Raw genomic sequence first — 19,694 nt, forward strand, 5'->3', positions numbered from 1 at the left:
AAGGGCAAGGCACAGAACCAGGTGGAACTGACAAGTTACACTGCATTTACTTCAATGCAAGAGGCCTGACACGGAAGGCAGATGGGCTCAGGGTATGGTTTTGAACGTGGCACTGGGATATCATGGGTATTACAGAAACGTTGCTCAGAGATGGGTAGGACTGGCAGCGTAATGTTCCAGGGTATCGATGCAAGAGGAAGGATAGGAAGGGGGACATGAGAGGAGGCGGAGTGGCCTTTTTGTTTAGAGGTAGCATTACAGTTGTGCTGAGGGAGGATATTCCTGGGAGTACGTCCAGTGAAGTTATTTTGGTGGAACTGGGAAATAAGAAAGGGATCATCACCTTGTTGTTACTATCTGCGTGGGTTTCGTCTATTTGCTCTGGTTTCCTCCCATTATCTAAAGATATGCAGGTTGTGTGGATATTCCAGGCTGAATTGCCCATATTGTTCAGGGATGTGCACGCTAGGTGGATTAGCCATGGGGAATGCAGTGGTAAGGTAGGAGTCTCTGAGGGTCCGTGTGGTTGTGATGAGCTGAATGGCCTACTTCCACGCTGTCAGGGTTCTTTGATAATTCTACTAGTTTTAAAATAGTTACAGAAAATAATAGACCAGATCTAAATGGTGTTCTAAATTGGACAAAGGCGAATTTTGACAGTACAAGGTATTCCTTTGCTATTCCCAGGCTGGAAAGTGGGAACATAAGAACATAAGAAAGAGGAGCAGGAGTAGGCTACATGGCCCCTCAAGCCTGCTCTTCCATTTAATAAGATCAGGGCTGATCTTTTCATGGCCTCTGCTCCACTTTCCTGTTCTCTCACCATAACCCTTAATTCCTTTCCTGTTCACAAATCTACCTTTTGACCTAACGATAGTCAAGTCGATAACCTAAACTGCTGCACTCAGCAGCAAATTCCACAGATTCACAGATTTAGCTGAAGAAGTCCATCCTGAACTCAGTCCTAAATCTGATACCCCCTTATTTTGATGCTCTGCTCCCTAGTTTAAGCGACCCCTAGCGGAAATCACCTCCCTGCTTCTATCTTATCTACTCCGTTCATAATTTTATTTTTTTTCCCATCCAACCTCCCATATTTCGAAATTCCAATGAGCATACTACCAGTTTACTCAATCTCTCTGCATCCGCCAACCCTCTGAAATCCTGACTGAAACTAGTGACCCTCCTCTACACTCCCTCCTGTGTCAGTACATCTTTGCGAATGTAAGGGGACCAAACCTGTACACAGTACTCCAGGTGTAGCCTCCCCAGCACCCTGTACAGCTGCAGCATAACCATCCCTCTAGCAATGAAGGACAATATTCCCTTCACTGTCTTAATTACCTGCTGTACCTGAAAACCAACTTGCTGTGATTCGTGCATAAGGACACCCAGCTCCCTCTGCACAGCAGCATGCTGCAAGTTTTCACCATTTCATCATCAGTTTGCTGTTAGTCTGACCAAAATGGATGACTTCACGTTTCCCAATCTTGTCCTTCATCTGCCAGATCCTTACCCACTCACATAGCCTATCTGTATCCCTGTGCAGACTTACAGTGGCCTCGGCACACATTGCTCTACCACTCATCTTAGTGAAGTCTACCTTTCATGAATCGATGCTGTGTCTGCTCAATGAGATAATTTCTATCCACATAGCTCACTATTTCTTCCTTAAGAGATCGGGCATTTTCCCCACCAAAGAAGTTATGCTAACAGGTCCATTTTAAAATATTCGCATCACATTTGTAGCTTGCCAATCTGTCAGAGCTGTCCCAGAGTCCAGCAAATTTTAGTGAATTATCACGAGTGCATTTGCTATTTACCCACTGCCATCTGTTAACGTCCCCTGGGATGCACTCCATCACGGCCAGGAGACCCATCTACCTTTCGGCTGTTATCTTTCCCAACACCACCTCTTTACTGAGAATGATTGCTTCTTTGTCCTCATCTGCCATTGCGTCCATAGGCCTGCAACAACGAGAGTACACAGACAGTATGTTCCTGTTAAGGCCTTAATAGGTAGTGTAGGGAATGCTGCCTGTCGAGAGAAATTGAGAGTCTCGTCAAGAAAATGAAGGAGCGATACGGCAGGTGCAGACAGCTGGGTTTGTGTAAATTCCTGGAGGAGTATAGGGGCAGTCGGAGTCTCCTCGAGGGAAACCAAGAGAGCAAAAACGGGACATGAGAGAGCTTTGGGAAATAGGTTCCCAGAGAATCCAGAGATTCCAGAAATACACTAAGGATAAACGAGTAAGCAGGCAGAGAATAGGGACCCTCAAAGATCAAGAAAAAGGTCCTATTTGTCCGAGATAAGTATATACCTGTCAGGCAGGGCGGAAGCTGTAGAGTGCAGGAGCTGTGGTTTACAAAGGAAATGGAATCTCTCTTCAAAAGGAAGAAGGCGGCTTATGTTAGGATGAGATGTGAAGCGTCTGTTAGGGCGCTTGAGGGTTACAAAATAGCCAGCAAAGTCCTAAAGAAAGAGCTCAGAAGTGCCAGGAGGACACATGAGAAATTGTTGGCGGATAGAAACAGGGTAAACCCTAAGGCTTTCTATAGGTATTTAAAGAATGACGAATAAGATTAGGGCCAATCAAGGATAGTAGTGGGGAGTTGTGTGTAGAGTCAGAGGAGATAGGGGAAGCACTAAATGAATATTTTTCAACAGTATTCCCTTTAGAAAATGACAATGTTGTTGAGATTACTGAGGTACAGGCTACTAGACTAGGTGGGATTAAGGCTCATGAGGAAGAGGTATTAGAAATCTTGCAGAGTGTGAAAATAGATAAAACCCATTTGGCCCAGTGAACTTATCCAAGGATCCTCTGGGAAGCCAAGGTAGAGATTGCCGAGCCTTGGCATTGATCTTTAAATCATCATTGTCTACAGGAATAGTGCCAGAAGACTGGAGGATAGCACATGTGGTTCCCCTGTTCAAGAAGGGGAGTAGAGACAACCCTGGTAATTATAGACTAGTGAGCCTTACATCAGTTGTTGGTAAAGTGTTGGAAAAGGTTATAAGAGATATGATCCAGAAAAGAATAATTTGATTAGGGATAGTCAGCACGGTTTTGTGAAGGGTAGGTCGTGCCTCACAAACCTTATTGAGTTCTTTGAGAAGGTGACCAAACAGATAGGTGAGAGTAAACCGGTTGATGTGGTGTATATGGATTTCAGCAACGCGTTCGATAAGGTTCCCCACAGTAGACTATTGTACAAAATGCGGAAGGATGGGATTGTGGGAGATAAAGCAGTTTGGATCAGTAATTGGCTCGCTGAAAGCAGACAGTGGTGATTGATGGGAAACGTTCATCCTGGAGTCCAGTTGCCAGTAGTGTACCGCAAGGGTCGGCGTTGGCTCCACTGTTGTTCGTCATTTTCATAAACTACCTGGATGAGGGCGTAGAAGGATGGATTAGTAAATTTGCAGACAACACGAAGGTTGGTGGAGTTGTGGATAGTGACGAAGGATGTTGTACGTTACAGAGAGACTTAGATAAGCTGCAGAACTGGGCTGAGAGGTGGCAAATGGAGTTTAATGCGGACAAGTGTGAGGTGATTCACTTTGGTCAGAGTAACTGGAATGCAAAGTACTGGGCTAATGGTATGATTCTTGGTAGTGTAGATGAGCAGAGAGATCTCAGTGTCCAGGTACACATTTCCTTGAAAGTTGCCACCAGGTTGACGGGGTTGTTTAGAAGGCATACAGGGTTTTAGCTTTTATTAACAGGGGGATCGAAATCCGGAACCATGATGTTATGCTACAGCTGTACAAAACTCTAGTGAGGCTGCACTTAGAGTATTGTGTACAGTTCTGTTCCCCACATTATAAGGAGGATGTGGAAGCTTTGAAAGGGTGCAGAGGAGATTTACTAGGATGTTGCCTGGTATGGTGGGAAGGTCTTACAAGGAAAGGCTGAGGGACTTGAGGCTGTTTTCGTTAGAGAAGAAGGTTGATACGTTACTTAATAGAGACATACAAGATAATCAGATGGTTAGATAGGGTGGACAGGGAGAGCCTTTTTCCAAGAATGGTGACGGCGAGCACGAGGAGATATAGCTTTAAATTGAGGGGTGATAGATATAGGACAGATGTCAGAGGTAATTTCTTTACTCAGAGAGTAGTCCGTGTATGGAATGCTTTGCCTGCAACGGTAGTAGATTCACCAACTTTAAGTACATTTAAGTCGTTATTGGACAAGCAAATGGACGTACATGGAATAGTGTTGGTTAAATGGGCTTCAGATTGGTATGACAGGTCGGCGCGACATTGAGGGCCGAAGAGCCTGTACTGTGTTTTAATGTTCTATGTTCTATGAGCAATATGCTGTAAGGATCGTTTCTGGGTCCACTGCTTTTCTTCATTTATGTAAATGTTTTCTATGTGAATATAGGAGGCATGGTCAGTGACTTTACATAGATACCAAAATTGGAGGTGCAGTGGACAGGGAAGAAGGTTACCTCAGATTACAATGGGACTTCAAACAAATGGGCTAAGGAGTGGCAGATGGAGTTTAATTCAGAAAAATGTGAGGTGCTCCATTTTGGAAAATCAAATCAGGGCAGGACTAATACACTTAATGGAAAGGTCCTGAGGAGCGTTGCTGAACAAAGATCTTGGAGTGCAGGTTCATAGTTCCTGAAAGTGGAGTCATAGATAGGCAGGGTAGTGAAGAAGGCGTTTAGTATCCTTGCCTTTACTGGTTAGTGGATTGAGTACACGAGTTGTGACGGCATTTTGTGGCTGTTCAGCACATTGATTCAGCCACTTCTGAAATTTTGCTTTCAGTCCTGGTTTCCCCGCTATCGGAATGATATTGTGAAACTTGAGAGGGTTCAGAAAAGATGTGCAAAGATGTTACTAGGGTTGAGGGTTTCAGCTATATAGGGATGGGCTGAATAGGCTGGGGCTGTTTGCCCTGGAGCATCGGATGCTGACAGATGACCTCAGTGGTTGATACAATTGTGAGGGACATGGATAGGGTGATCAACCAGGATCTTATTCACAGGTTAGGTGTGTCCAAATCTATGGGGCACAGGCTTAAGGAGTGAGGAAAACAATTTATAAGGGATCTGAGGGGCATTGTTTTCAAGCTGAACGTGCTATGTGTATGGAATGAGCTGCCAGAGAAAGTGTGGTGGCTGGAACAATTGCAACATTTAAAAGGCAACATTTAAAAGATTGGGTAAGTGATTAGGAAAGGTTTAGAAGGTTATGGGCCAAGTGTTGTCAAATGGGACGAGATTAATTTAGAATATCTGATCGGCATGGACAAGTTGGACCAAACGGTTGGTTTCTGTGCTGTACATCTCGATAACACTGAAACATTAAAATAAGATACGTTTCTCTATGTGGAGAGTTAGCAGAAGGTCGGATAATTCTCCTTGGAACTCAGAAAGTTAAGCAGTGATTTCAACTAGGAGCAGATTTCTTACAGGCAAATGGGAGGTGAGTTGGGACAGACTGGCACCATCTCCAGAGAGAGAGAGTACAGCCCCAATGGGCTGAATAGCCCCCAGTCCCTCTACTCTGTGATACTGCCCCCTTTCACTGAATGTTGAAGCTCATGCCAGTGCAGAGCCATAGAGATATACAGCATGAAAACAGCCCTTTTGGTCAAACTAGTCCATGCTGACCAGATATCCGAACTTAATCTCGTCCCATTTGCCAACACTTGGCACACATCCCACTACACCCTTCCAATACATACACCCATCCAGATGCCAAATGGTCTAGTTTTACCAACTTCCACCACTTCCCCTGACAGAAGATTCCATACACACACCACCTGCTGTGAAAAAAGTTGACCCTCTGATCCCTTTTATATATTTCCCCTCGCACATTGAACCTATGCCCGCTAGTTCTGGACACCCCCACCCCAGGGCAAGGACCTTGTCTATTTATCCTATCCATGCCCCTCATGATTTGATAAACCTCTATAAGGTCACCCTTCAGCCTCCAATACTCCTGGGAGGAGCGCACAACTCGTGTCACAATGGGGCCGGTGAGATTGATGGCAGCTTCAGACCAATAGGAGAGTTGATGTGATCCTCCAGACAATGGGAGTGAATGAGGGGTGGGTCCAGTGGGCCAACATGTGACCATAAACTGTGCAGGTGCACTGTCACTATGGTGCGGGTGTACTCCGTGAGTGTGAAGGGAATGAGAGAGACAGCAGAGATTGGGAGAGAAATTGAGTTTGTATGGACTGGGAATGTTGATAAACACACGGTTTTAGGTGGCTAGACCTGAATTAGAAATTCCTGGTAAATTAGAACCAAAAGAGCTGCGGATGCTGTAAATCTCACAATAACCAAAAGGTACTGGAAAAGCTCAGCAGGTCTGGCAGCATCTGAGAAGAGAAATCAGAATTAACATTTTGGATTCGCTGAGCCTTCCTCAGAGCCGATGTGACTGAAAAGAAATGTCGCTTTTTATGCAGAAGGTAGGGGTTAAGGAGTACATGATAGGTGGGGATAGAGTCCAAAGAAAGAGATGGGAGCAGTTGGACAACGGAGTGGATAACGAACTGGCTGGGGGAGGGTAAATAGCTGTTTATGAGGACTGTTAGTGGCGAACCATAGGTAGTGTGTAATGGCATGCTCTATGATAACAAGGACTGGTGTGTGGGTTAAGAGGCTAGGGCGCTAGGACATTGGAGAGTTCAGGGCCTAAAATTATTGAATTTGATAGAGGTGTTCAGGATGTCCAAGTAGAAAATGAGGTGTTGTTCTTCCAGCTTGTGTTAAAGTGTGGCGCTGGAAAAGCACAGCAGGTCAGGTAGCTGACCTTCAGCACTTGATCACCCTGAAGCTCTACTTTCCAGGGACTGTACACTTGTTCTGAGCCCTTCAGAGGGATTGAAGGGGATAGGGAGAGAACAGGAACAGGGTTGTGTTGTAATCTACAAAATAACGGTCACCCTCCCCCTCTCGGTGTCTCCCCTCTGTCTCCCATCCCCCATCATGCCTCCTCCCCACCGCAGGGAAAAGACCTTGTGTATTTTCCCTATCCATGCCCCTACTGATTTGATAAACCTCTATAAGGTCACCCATCAGCATCTGACGCTCCAGGGAAAACAGTGTATTCATCCGCTCCCTTTGGTTCAAATCCTCCAACCCTAGCAACATGCTTGTAATACTTTGCTGACCCCTTTCAAGTTTCACAATATTGTTTTGATAGGAAAGAGATCAGAATTGCATGCAATATTCCAAGCATGACCTAACCAAGGCCCTGTACAGCCGCAATATGACTTCCCACCTCCTATACTCAGTGCTCTGACCAATAAAGGAAAATATACTAAACACCTTCTTAACTATCCTATCTACCTGTGATTCTGCATTTCAAGGAGCTATGAACCTGTACTCCAAAGTCTCTTTCTCAGCAGCAATCCCGAGGACCTTATCATTAAGTGTATTCACCCTGCTAATATTTGCTTTTCCAAAATGCAGCACCTCACATTTATCTAAATTAAACTCCATCTGCCAGTCCTTAGCACATTCAACCATCTGATCAAGATCCCATTATAATCTGAGGTAATCCTGTTCACTGTCCACTACACCTCCAATTTTGGGGTCATCTTACGAACATTACTTCCTATATTCACATCCAAATCATTTATATAAATTATGAACATTTCAGGATCCAGCACCGATACATTGTGACATCCCACTGGTCACAGGTCTCCAATCTGAAAAGCAACCTTCCACCACCACCCTCTGTCTTCTCCCTTTGAACAAGTTTTGTATCCAAATGGCTAGTTGTCTCTGTATTCCATGAGATCTAACCTTGCTAACCAGTCTCCCATGGGGAACCTTGTTGAATGCCTTACTGAAGTCCATGTAGATTATTTCTACCGCTTTGCCGTCATCAATCCTCTTTGTTGTTACTTCAAAAAAATTGAATCAAGTTCATGAGACGTGATTTCTCACACACAAAGCCGTTATTAATATCCCGGACTTAACTCTGTACATTGGGGTCTGCGTCACCCAGTTATGGGTGTTAATATTCTGGATAAATTTCACATACACCAGCTTTGTGTTGGTGACTGTGTACTGAGTCTTGTTAATAACACCAACACAGATGAGTTCCTTTTGAAAGGCAGTCCCTATATCCCTAACCCCCTTCCAGTTGCTCTGTCTCCTCCATTCCCACCGTAGACAGTAAGTGGGAGGAGCTCATGGAGTTTCCATGTGAGTGAGATTGAGAAAATCTTCCCTTCTTTCCACTAGCCCACCAAGAAATGGCGGTAGTGTCCTTACCTCTGGACCAAGAGAATCGGGTTCAGAGTTTGGTAACAGCGGCTTTGAAGAGGCTGATTGGAAATCATGCCCAAGCCACCAGGCCATACTGTCTCCCAGCTGTCCCTGCCTGAGTCTCCAAACAGAACCATCCTGTCGTTTCTCTCCTGTCAGACTCTCCCATTGCTCAGTTTGTCCAGTATTCCCTCCTGCTGCTGCACTGCTCCTGTCCCTCACTGACCTGTCCATCCCCAAGTGTCCTCCACATTCATTCGTTGTTTACAATCCCATTGTTCCAGTCCTCCAGCCCCGCTCCGACCACTCTATTGGGCACAGCTGCTGTCAATCACCCAGGCACCTGTGTGATCTGGAGCATGCTCTGTAGGAGGGGAGACCTGTGCACGGGCGCAGTGCTGGCCAATTGTTGGCGTATGTGCAGTATGGGTCAGTGCCAGTGAGGGAGGCTTTGGATGTGTGGGATTAATCTGTCATTGGCTGCTCCCTCCCTTCCTCCCTCTGAGAACAGGACCCAGGGGACTGGTCCCTGCCCTGGTATCGTGACAAGTGGTCGGCGTATCGGTGGGGGGAGCATTTTGCAGAAAGTTATCAGAACTCAGGTGAAGATTCAGGAATGTTATGGAAAGGAACAAATGTAGGCCTGCAATTAAAGTTCTAATTTGGTTCATTTTAGTTCAACCAGATGTGATTTGTCCAGTGTGTGCAGGATGGTTCTTATCAAATGGTTGGTGTGGAGGAAATAAATAAGAGGTTCCAGATTGGAAAAAAAAAATCAATGTTGGTCTGACTAGGAAACCTTGGGAGGTGGGGGGAGGATTCACCAACACCCAGGAGACTCCGAGTCAGATTCATTGATTTGATTAGATTAGACTTCCTGCAGTGTGGAAACATGCCCTTCGGCCCAGCCAGTCCACACCGACCCTCGGAAGTGTAGCCCACCCAGACCCATTTCCCTCTGACTAATGCACATAACACTATGGGCAATTTAGCCTAGCCGATTCACCTGACCAATGCATCTTTGGATTGTGGGAGAAAACCGGCGCACCCGGAGAAAACCCACGCAGACACGGAGAGAACATGCAAATTCCACACGGACGCTGTGAGGCAGCAGTGCCATCGTGCCACACCTTTGTTTTGGTCCTTAGTCTGCAGGCAGGAGCTAAGAAGCTGAATTCAACGAGAGGAGAGAGCATTAGAACTGGGTGTGGAGGAAAGGGGTGAGGAGATTGGTTTGGATTTCAGTTCACAGAAGGGAGAAATTGTGAGACTGAGAATTAAAGCTTTGGGGGAACAAAGAAACTACAATTTAATACTATAATTGTCTTATGAATTTCCATCCTGTGTTAATGGTGGTGACTTGTTTTCTCTGTTGTAGGGTACTGAAAGGGCAGATTTGTGAATGAGAAATTCAGATTGAACTTCATGTTCAGTTTTGACAGTTACTTAATCCGTGCCGATCTGAATATCATTGGCCTTTTCATGTGGAAAGAAAGGTGTGTATTCTGTCCGTGGGCGAATATTTCAAGTGTCAATGTGACTGGAAAAATTACTGAGACACAGCCAAGTCCATGTCAGCGTGGTGAATGTGGAGAGATCTTTCATTTGTTTTTAAAAGTCTGAAAATACATGTCACATTTCCCAGGAATAATGAAGTTACAGATTTGTTTTGTATGAGGACAAGTTTTTAATTAACCATGCAACCAGAAAGACAGAAGGATACCTGCACCATGGAAAATACAATGAAAACGGGATTGTTGTAATGGGGTTAATTTTCGATCATGGCTTGTAATCCGTTGGCGATGTCACGTCTGTTCCAGCGCCGTGGGGAGACACTGGAAATGTGATGAATGCAGTGAAGATTTCGGTTATTCAACTGGATAAGGTGCAGAAGAAATGGGCTCAGGGGTCTGAGTTAGAGGGAGAGGTTGGACAAGCGAGGATTCTTTTTTGTTTAGAGCAGAGGAAACAGAGGGGAGATCTATTTCTGGCAGTGTATAATATTGTGACAGGCTTGGGTAAGGTGAATGCACTCAGTCTTTTTCCCAGGAAATCAAGGAGTAGAGGGCATCAGTTTAAGGTGAGAGGAGAAATTATGAAAGGGAACCTGAGGGGCAACTGTTTTACATAGAAGGTGGTATGTATATGGACTGAGCTGCCAGTGGAAGTGGTTGAGGTGGGTACATTAACAACATGTAAAAGACATTTGGACAAATACATGGATAGCAAAGGGTCAGATGCAGATGGGCCAAGTGCAGGGAAATGGGTTCGCGTGGATGGACATATTGGCCGGCATGGGCCAGATTGGGCCAAAGGGCCTGACTCTGCAGTAGGACTCTGACTCCAAATATATTTTCTATTTCTCCCGCCACCTCTGGTAGTACCCTGGGATGTATTCCATCCTGGCAAAGAGACATGTCTACCTTTAGCTCCATTAGCTTGCCCAGCTCTAACACTTTCGTGATAATGGTTGTTCCTTGGTCTTCACCTTCCTCAGTCTCCTTATCAATTACTGGCATGTTCTTCGTATCCTCCACTGTGAAGACTGACTGCTGTGTACTCATATTCCTGAACCCTGCTGGATAGGAATAACTGAGCACAGAACTCTGAGAGGTCTTCTTTGAGTCTTTATTGATGAGACATGGCAGTTACCTGGATAGTGTACATGCAGAACACCTCCAGGCAGCATCAGGTAACTCCCCGCCTGTCCGATGTGCCGCTCCCATTCTTATACCTTTGTGGTTTGTGTTTTGAATGGACGCTGTCTCTCAATATTATCTCCATGGCAATGGCAGTTAAAAAAGTCGAGTTCAGCTCAGCACTTTGTGGTTAAACCACATACCCCTCCCTCACGGCCCTGTGGCTCAGTCAGGTATCTGACAGGCACTTCAGTTTCCGTGGGGCTGTCTATCAGGATTCTGATGTGGAAGAACTGGTGTTGGAGTGGGGTGGGCAAAGTTAAAAGCCACACATCACCAAGTTATAGTCCAACAGGTTTATTTGGAAGTACAAGCTTTTGGAGTGTGCTGAGATTTTGCACTTGATCAGGATTATCTCTATGGTAACAGTTAAGTGCTTCAACAATTACAGAGGCCATATGTTCCCCAAATAATAGGTTCCCCTCTAGCAGTGTAAACTGCTATTCCAGCCCTGGGGATAGCTACTCATCACTTTTCTCCCCCAATCCCATCCAGCTTTCTGTTGATCTTTAAAGTTTTTCTAATCTCCTAGTTTCTTCTTGGTCTTTGCCAATTTGAATGCTTTCTATTTCAGTTTGATAGACTCCCTTATTTCCTTATCCACCCACGGCAGATTATTCCATTTCCTACAGTCCTCCCTTTTCACTGATATATAATTTTGCTGAGCAGTTTGAAAGATTATTTGATATTCCTCCACTGTCTGTCAACTGTCCCACCCTAAAGTCTTTGCTTCCAGTCTACATTAGCCAACTCCTGCCTCATCCTATTGTAGTCTCCTTTGTTTAAACACAGGATCTTGGGATTGGATTTAATCTTCCCGCTTTCCAACTGTATTCTAAATTCAACCAGATTTATCACAAGTCTTTTATCAGATTACGAGGTGAGGCCATGTTACCTGGATGTTTTGGTTTTCATTGTCAGAGACCTTGGCTTTGTAATAAAGTACAGGATAGATGTTCAAAACAGAGTATTCTGGACGGTGTGAATGTACTGAACAGTCTAAAACCATAAATCACTGTCTCCCCTCAGTTTACATGATCTGGAGATGCCGGTGTTGGACTGGGGTGTACAAAGTTAAAAATCTCACAACACCAGGTTATAGTCCCTCAGGTTTAATTGGAAGCACACTGGATTTCGGAGCGTTGCTCCTTCTTCATGATCCAATTAAATAAGTTGGACTATAACCGGTCTAACTCACCTCAGTTTAAAATTGAAAAATCATTTTCTCCCACATGCTTCCTTACTTTCGAAGTTTGAAACGCTAATCCACCTGACTATCCTGCTTTTTCCAAAAATCTCCTTTGGTGAAGGTGGTGAGTTTTGGATTCAGTTTTTCCGTTATTACCGCAAGAAGATAAGCACTGGGCACAGGAGAGGCAATGCAGCTCCACCATTTAATACCATGCTGATTGAGCTCACCTCGGTCTCAGCTGGATTTTCCTGCCTGCTCTCTCTTACCCTTCAATTCATTGCAAATTCAACATCTGTATTTCTTCAGTAAATTTGCTCATTGTCCTAGCATCTACCGCATTTTGAATAGGGAATTCCACAGATACACAGCACATTGAGATAGGTACATTCTTCTATATGAGAATGGAATAGGAGCCCTACCGTGCAGAAATAGGGTAATCGTCCATGGAGTCCACACCAACCCTATCATGAGCATCCCATTCACACTCACCCATTCCCTGTATTTCCCATGGTTAATGGCTTAACCTGCACAGGTATGGGCACTGGGAATTTCGCATAGCCAATCCACTTTACCTGCACATCTTTGGACTGTGGGATGAAACTCGAGCACCCAGAGGAAACCCGCAGTGACGCAGGGAGCACGTGTAAACTCCACACAGTTGCCTAAGGCTGTAACCAAATCCAGGTCTCTGACGCTGTGAGTCAGCAATGCTAACCATTGAGTCACCTCTGCTTAAAATCTCCTGCTCCTATTATTCTCGCCACACCCCAGTTGGCTGAATCTATATTCCTTACATCAGAAAATCAGGTTGTGGAAGCAGATGTTTCAATAAAACCCAGTGACAATCCAAATGTTATGTGTGTCTGAATGGGGATCAGATACACAACACCCTCCAGTCTACACTTTTCGTTGACTTTCCAGAGACAGGGCTCCAATGGCGTCATGGGGACTACAACTCCCACAATCCCTGAGGCAGGGACCACACGTGTGTGGGGAAACACGGCACTGTACATGTACAAAATGTGTGCGGGTTTTGGAGCATGTGCTTTGGGTAAATATGCTTTGCGGAAAGTTTTTCACTCTGTGATTGGCTGGAGGAGGAACGTATTTATTCATAGTATTGATCTGTTGGGGGAGGGGGTCAAAGTATCACTACATCCATGTAGGACCACTCTCCATCCCCAATTCATTGTAATGGTCGGAATCAACTAATGGGGAACGAAGAAGGATCTGATCCATTCTCCCAGATTGAAGGTTCCTCTTCTGTCCAGGATCTGCCACCTCCCTTTCTTTCCTTTTGTTTCATTCTGCTGTTACATTATTCACTTGCAGCAACTGAAGGGAAAGGAAGTGAACTCAGAAAGGGTGCAGAGTCTAACCAGGGACGGGAAGTGGTGGCATGGATCTGTTTATCAGTAACACCATGGGAATGGGGAGGGTGTACATTAGGGGGTAGCAGAGTCAGAATGGTGGGAGAGAGTAAGTGGGCTGGAGGGTTACAGCTTTGAGGGAAGAAAGGGAAAAAGAGTAAGTAGAATTGTCTGCTCTGAATTTCTAACATGTACATATTCCTTTATACAGGGTGCTAGATGGTGAAGATTTGCAGACTGAAATCTCAAAGTCATGTGCAGATCATGATTAAGTTAACCAGCATTTGAAGAAGCAAAGACAGAGAATCACTCAGCCAAAATCCTGCAACACTCTCATCGCAGCATTTTCGATCTCTCTGCACCAAATGGACTGTGAATTGTACAAGACAGCAGCTCCCTACCATCTTCTCAAGGGTAACTAGAGATGGGGAATAAATGCTGGCTGAGACCGTGATGCCCATATCCTGGAAATGGTTTCTATCTCTAGTTGCTGAACCCCAGTTGATGTTCCTGCAGGATGATGAGGGACGCTGAGTGCATCCTCCAGGAGGTAGCACCATCACATTACCCCTGCCTACACCCACACAGTAACACAGCAACATCACTGGAACAAAAGGCAGTGAAGCCAAAGGAGGACTTAGATATAGTTCTTCAAGGTAAAGTCATGAAAAGGGATTGGAACACAGCAGGAGACTGAGCTGGATGGTCAGCTGTTTCCCATTGAATGGTGGAGCAGGATTGAAAGGCTGAATGGTCTCCTCCTGCTGCTATCCCCCAGGTCTGTATATAGTTATGGAGCCTGGGCAGGAAGGAGTTCGCAGGGATTCTCCAGGAGATTGCACTTCCACAACAGTTTTCAGTGAGGGATGGTTTGATGGATTTTATTTAACATTTATCTTTAACAAAAGGTTTGTAAATTTTGGTTTTAAAATGTTGTAAAAGTTATTTTGCACAGCAAATAAAATTAAAGAAAATAACGTAAACTGTCTGAATATAACAGTTTTAAAACTTTCAACCCTTGTAAAACAAAATCCTGTCTATTCCTGGACACAATCACTTTCCAGCTACTCAAACTCCAGGGAAATATTCCCTCCCTATCTGAACCTTTGGTTTGATTTAACTGCTTTTCAGTTCTCGTTCTGTTAGCTGTGAAGCATTCTTTTTCCCCATTTCTCCGACCCAGAAATGTGAGCACAGCAATCTACCCACCATCAAAATCATCAGTACGCCATTTTGCTTTTGGTTAACATATAATCACCAGCAGTGCAAATGTGAGGACTGCAGATGCTGGAAACAAGAGCCTAGATTAGAGGGATGCTGGAAAAGGCCTTTTGCTGAAATGTTGATTTTCCGGCTCCTCAGATCCTGCCTGACCTGCTGTGCTTTTCCAACACCACTCTAATCTAGACATATAATCACCAGCAGTCAACCATTTGTGTAACCAATTGAATATTTCCAAACAAAGCCCATTTCGGGCCAAGCAAACCATTACAAGTGTCAGAATGAGAAGGGACTAAATCAAAGTAGAGTTGTGGGGAGGGGGCAGCGATGGAGATAAAGCACTATATCCCCTGCGGTGCCCACTTCTATCTAAAGGCATCGAGAGCATTGATGCACACCACATGCTCCTTTTCCAAGGACACCCTTCTGTGTAGCATTTATCCTCAATCATAGAATAGAATCCCTACAGTGTGGGAGGAGAGCATTGGCCCATCAAACCCCACCGACCATCCGAAGAACATCACGCCCAGAGCACTCCATCACTGTAACACTGCATTTCCCATGGCTGATCCACCTAGTCTGTACAATTCTGGATCCTGTGGACAATTTAGCACGACTGATCCACCTAACCTGCACATCTTTGGACTGTGGGAGGAAACCAGAACACCTGGAGGGGACCCACACTATCATGGAGAGAATGTGGGAACTCCACACAGGCCGTTGGACAAGGCTGGACTCCAACTTTGTACCTGATGCTGTGAAGCAGCTGTGCTACAATCACAATTTAAATCAAAACAGATGATCCCTGCTCATTGTCACATTGCTGTTTGTGGGGACTTACTGCCCAGAGAGACATCCTGAGGTTCAGAAAGTGGCAATGTAAGTTCAGTCACCTCCAGCCCAGTTAATGTGGTTAACAACAACATCAATACTCCAACAGTGTCATCATGTACAAGGTCCACTCCTGACTCTGATGGACAGTAACATCAGAATCAGAGTCCTGCAGTCCACATGGAGCAGGGGGATGACCACTTCCCTGTGAGCACTCACTGGGCTCTCAATCGTGTTGAAGACGCAGCAATTCTCTTCTCACACAGAGGGGTGAACAGCTCCTACCCAGTGTGAACACGCTGGAGTCTCAGGGGGTGGGATGAATAACTGAATCCCTTCTCTTCACTGAGCATCTGAATGAGATCTGCCTCAGTAGATTGTGAGGTCGAGTAAATCCCTTCTCATACGTGGGGCAGGTGAAATGCCTCTCTGCAGTGTGACTGTGTCGGTGAGTGTCCCACTGTTCGGGTGAAGTGAATTCCTTATTCTGATTGAGCCCGTCCTCCTATTTCTCTCAATTATCATTGACAATCTCACACCAGAACTTGTTCCAGAGAGTGTTCCAGAACAGGCAGAATGGTCAGCTGCGGCTGGTCACCTGACTTGTCACTGGTCCTGAAAGGTTCACTCTCCACAAATGCTGCCAGATCTGCTGAATTTTTCCAGCAATTTCTTTTATTTTTTTCAGTTTTTCCCAGCATGTGCAGATGTTTAGTTTTCCAATTCTCATCTTGTCTGTTGCAGAGGAGTTTATTGATGAAATTAGAGGGTTTTGAAAATTGTACGTTATGTCACACATCAGCTATGATCATCATGAATGGCAGAGCAAAGTCGAGGGGCTGAATGGCCTCCTCCTGTTCCAACGAAAGTTTTCCATTGTCAGCTTGTGGTAACATTTCCCGTCACTGCTCAATTCACCTCCATATCGAACACATTGTTACTGACTGAACAAACCTCCTGTGTTTGAAATAAACTTACTAATGTTCAGTGGCTCCCTCTCCTGCCACCCGGGTTTAACTCTCATCATGGAATACTGTCGTGTATTACTGCAGGAATGCCCACAAAGACTAATCCTGGAGTCTGTATCCCCTAGGATCCACAATCACCTTTTATTGACTTCTTCCTATTTCATTCTGGCTATTGAACTCTTGGTTTCAATCCAATCTCCTGTCATGCTCTTCAACATGTCCACATGGGTGGACTAGAGGTAGCTGGGATTTAATGAAGGGAAGTGGGGATTAGGTGGAAGCATGAGGAGCGGTGACAGCAAAGACAGTTCTCATTGTAACGGCAGAGTTTCTCCATGACCCAGTGAGTGGTGAGGCAGCTGAGTTTGTGGGCGGAGACAGTTTCAATCAGGGATTTGGTAAGACACTCAGACATTGACCTGTCCAACTGATTGTTAACTCAGACAGATAGAAAGAAAGATGCACATTTAGATATCACCTTTGATGATCTGGGGCAATGAAACATGCTTCCAACCCAAAGATTTCAACCTCAAAACTCTGAAAACACAGACACAATGCTTTCTGTTTGTACCAGGCTGTCTCTGAGGCTCCTCTTTTCTTGTGAAAAGCGTTTCGACCTGTTCAGCCTTTCCTGGTGATTATAATCGCTATGTTCCTGTGAGATTTGTGACTGAACCTTTATTTTCCTCTTCCTTGTGAGTGATGAAAGTAGCAGAAACAGTTCCTGACCTGTGAGGGGTTTTGATTGGAGTATTTATATTTACAAATCCATTCCCACCCTCACATACAGTGTGAAATTGATGTAAAACTGAAGGAAATGAGTGAGTGAGCACCCACAGAATCATAAAGGAATCATATGTATCTGAGTTGAATGAACAACAATCAAAACTAGTTAGAATCACAGAATCCCGTGGGTGCAGAAAGAGTTTATTCTGCCCATCGAGTCTGCAATGACCTGCTCACCCACCCTACCCGCATAACCCCACATTAACCATGGCTAGCCCAACCCACCTAAATTGCACACTGCGACCATGTTAGCATGGCCAATCCAGTGACGTTACACATCTGTGGGAAGGTCACAAATTACATACAAATGCTGAGAATTGTGGAAGATGGCTCACAAATACTAGACTCTGACACAAATGCTCTGCTTTTCAAAATAAAATCTGGGGGACACTGCAACCGGAAAAAGTTCTGATTTTCTTAGGAGGAAGAGAATTCAAAACTCACACCACTGACCCAGGGGGCGCAGTGAAAGTTACAGAGGTCTCGGAACCATCCAAATGTAAGAGGTTGTGAGCAAGGTGGGGGTGAGACAAGGACACAAAGACAGTCTGTCACACGGGGGAAGGCAGGAGAGGTTCAACAGCAGAAATGGTCGTCCCTCAAGGCCATGGAGAATGGAGTTAGAGCTGGGAAAGAAACAAGGAAATAAGGTGTGCAGCTGCCAAAGGAATATGTTAAAAAACAGATTATAAAAGCATAGAGGGCAGAGTTCAGTCTGAAATCTTTGCTCTCAATGATGAGTAAAAAAGCTGTAACGCCTGGGGAGTTGTATTTCAGCCAACACTTACCCAGGATTGGCCAAGTGTGCTGTCATTTTCTGATAATTTTTTTTCTGGCATTTGTAGTTCAAGTCTGATGACGCTAGTAACTTTTCAATTTGGACTGGAGTTTAAATTTCTGGAGAAATGTCAAATAAATCACATTGATCACATTCTGCACATCTTAGTCCATTACCCTGCATGTTCCAGTATTTCAGTGACATCCATGTCCTGCCGGTGGGACAGGACATACAGGGATGGTGACAATGGTGTCTAGGACATTGTAAGCTATGATTCTGTGCGTATGACTGTGTCGGCTTGTTGCTTGACTTGTCTGCGTTCCAGCTCACCCAAGAAGATGTTGGCAGGGTGAGACAGTACAGTTGGAGATCCTCTGCTCGCCAATTCCTTTCCTTTTTGTTTTTTTAGAATTTCATTCTCTCTCACTCTCCCCTTTGCAGACTCTGACAATCATGACAATTTTTTTTTAAAAAAACATGTCTCTATTAGAAAACCAATCGAGGAAAATATATTATTCTTGCATCAACTGCATTTTTAAACAAAATCCATTGTGTTCAATAAACACTGTCTCATTTTTTCCTTCAATTCTATCAAGTGAGCTATTATATTTTGTCCCTCAGTTTACCGATCTTAATAAATATCCAATCAATTTCAGAGCAACATGCTGACAAAGTATTGAAACAATTTATCTGTTTAGGTTTTAGCATTAGTTATAACGTCATTACAATTACAACAATTGCAGAATAATTGGTCTGGGTAACAAGTATACTGAGGTTTACAATTTAATTTATTGATTGTTTGAAAATTGGTACAATATATCCTTTTTTCAGGATTCTAACAGTAATTGTTAAGGCATTTGTACGACAATAATTATAGTATGCTTTAGTTTAGTTTTGCTAACAACTACAGTGATGTTTATATTTGAATTTAATCCAATCTTCCATAGTACCTATATAGTAATATAAAACTCCATTTTATTTCCAATCAACACACCTACAAAAGAATCCATTATTTCTGATGCAATGCGCACTGTTCAAAATATGACTTTTGCTCATTTGAATGATCTGTGTAATCCCAGCCTTATAAATTTAGAAAATCCTATTTACTTTTCCCTGCAACAATTCCTGTTCATTTTTTGCAGATAGCACAGTCAAATAGCAAGATGAAATTTATCATTATTCTTAAGTATGCCAGTAGAATTTTGAAAATCTCTATGTTGCTAATATATAATAATTGTTCATTTCAATCCATAGAATATAGAACAGTACAGCACAGCCCTTTGGCCACGATGTAGTTCAGACCTTTTATCATACTCTAAGATCAAACTAACCAACATGCCCTTCATTTACTATCATCCATGTGCCTATCCAAGAGTCGCTTAGATGTCCCTGATGAATCTGAACGTACTACCACCACTGGCAGTGCATTCCACACACTCACCACTATCTATAAAGAAACTATCTCTGACATCTCCCCACAACTTCCCCCATTCATCTTAAAATTATGCCACTTTGTGGGGAAACGTCTTTCATTATCCACTCTATCTATGCCTCTCATCATCTTACACAAAGCTATCAAGTAAACTATCATCC

At 44.2% G+C, this 19,694-nt stretch overlaps 1 long non-coding RNA gene across 6 annotated transcripts in view; it reads left to right on the forward strand.

The window, feature by feature from the left end:
• The window catches only part of LOC140456928 (uncharacterized), a 32,396-nt gene extending 17,896 nt beyond the window's left edge, over positions 1-14,500 (forward strand). For 5 of the 6 annotated variants that reach the window (XR_011953218.1, XR_011953221.1, XR_011953220.1 and 2 more), the window contains 2 exons: positions 9,635-9,752; positions 13,729-14,500. This is a non-coding gene — a long non-coding RNA (uncharacterized lncRNA). The remainder of the gene's footprint in view (positions 1-9,634; positions 9,753-13,728) is intronic. The other variant, XR_011953222.1, reaches the window with a different exon arrangement.
• Positions 14,501-19,694: the final 5,194 nt, after the last annotated feature.

This window comes from Chiloscyllium punctatum, chromosome 31 (genome assembly GCF_047496795.1).
Source record: "Chiloscyllium punctatum isolate Juve2018m chromosome 31, sChiPun1.3, whole genome shotgun sequence".
NCBI lineage: Eukaryota > Metazoa > Chordata > Chondrichthyes > Orectolobiformes > Hemiscylliidae > Chiloscyllium > Chiloscyllium punctatum.